Source organism: Aptenodytes forsteri, unplaced genomic scaffold, assembly GCF_000699145.1.
Source record: "Aptenodytes forsteri isolate BGI_AS27 unplaced genomic scaffold, ASM69914v1 Scaffold188, whole genome shotgun sequence".
Lineage (NCBI taxonomy): Eukaryota > Metazoa > Chordata > Aves > Sphenisciformes > Spheniscidae > Aptenodytes > Aptenodytes forsteri.
This window is the reverse complement of record NW_008794371.1, coordinates 1047714-1049309: the sequence shown is the minus strand read 5'-3', so window position 1 is coordinate 1049309 and position 1596 is coordinate 1047714.

The following is a 1596-nucleotide window of genomic DNA, read 5'->3' as shown; positions in this document are numbered from 1 at the left end:
AATGCCTCTGTAAAAACTATTGCTCAGCTTAAATTTGATTTGTCATCTGGTGCGCAGAGATGTTGGACATCTGTTTCAAGGGCTTGTAGATGTCTAGGCTAGCAATGGATAAAATCCTGCAGAAGCTAAGCAGTTGGTTAAATTTGTAATGATATGTTTGTGTGCTCTGAGAATCAGATACTCATTTACAGGGAACAGCCAATCTTGTATATAGTTTTTTCTTTTAAACTTCCGTAGTAGACAAATCTGCTTCTAGGGAAGAGATTGTGAAGGAAACCTGTAGTACAATTGATAAAACTTTTTTCCCCAGTTGTTGCAATTTCCTGATACAGGCCAGAAGATCTTGGAAACTGTTACTGTGCATGTTTCTCATCTCCACACTTCTGGAGTAATTATTACATGTGTATCATTGTTTATTATGTAAGAGGTAGGTGTGAATAGTTATTTTACTTCATCAAGAAGCAGGATTTCTATAGAAGTGTTGTAGTACGTTCCTTAGCATGACTGAAATGCTCTGTAGTTAATCCCAATTGGTAAAGCACAGAAGAATATAAACTCTCTTCTAAAGAAAAGCTAGATCTTCTGTAATCTGTGCATTGCTGGATGACTGCTAGAGACTACCGGTAGGGTGCACAAGGCTTCAAGTGTAATTGAAAAAGACATGGTCTACTTCAGAAACCTGCCAGTTCCAGAGAAGGTATTAGTGTTACTCAGTTTCCTCTGGCTTTCATAACTTCAGAGAAGATCTAATGGGACAAAGTTAATGTGGTCATGGTTAGTTAGGCTTGCCACATATGTATAACCATGCATGTTTGATTAAAGCATAATGGTCATGCTGGGTCAGACAAAAGATCTTCAGAGTGATGGTGGATGCCTGGAAATGAGCATCACAGATTAATAGTATGGCATGACTACCCCCTCCTTTTTCTACACTTTAAATTATTTGTGTTTACATAGAGGATATCTCTTCAGCTCATGAACTTCTACAACTAATGGTTGAAGGGAGGGCTATGCATTCACAAATACAGGTTAATTTCTTAAACTGCAGATGTAGTGCAGTTTCAATTACTCCTCTGATCTGAGGGCAGTTAATCATTAAACTTAGACAAGCCCTGCATTTCTTGCTGGAGCTTGGCAGAGGTACCCAAGTAGCAGAGACTGCAAGTCTTAATTCCCGTTTGTCATCTTTGTTGACAAAAATTAACAATCAGGCATGTTATTGTTGTGGTTTAACCCCAGCCAGCAACTAAGCACCACAGAGCTGCTCACTCCCTCCCTCCTGGTGGGATGAAGGAGAGAATTGGAAGAGTAAAAGTGAGAAAACTCGTGGGTTGAAATAAAAACAGTTTAATAGGGAAAGCAAAAGCCGTGCGCACAAGCAAAGCAAAACAAGGAATTCATTCACTGCTTCCCATGGGCAGGCAGGTGTTCAGCCATCTCCAGGAAAGCAGGGCTCCATCATGCCTAATGTTGACTTGGGAAGACAAACGCCATCGCTCCAAACGTCCTCCCCTTCCTTCTTCCCCAGGTTTATATGTTGAGCATGACATCATATGGTGTGGAATATCCCTTTGGTCAGTTGGGGTCAGCTGTCCC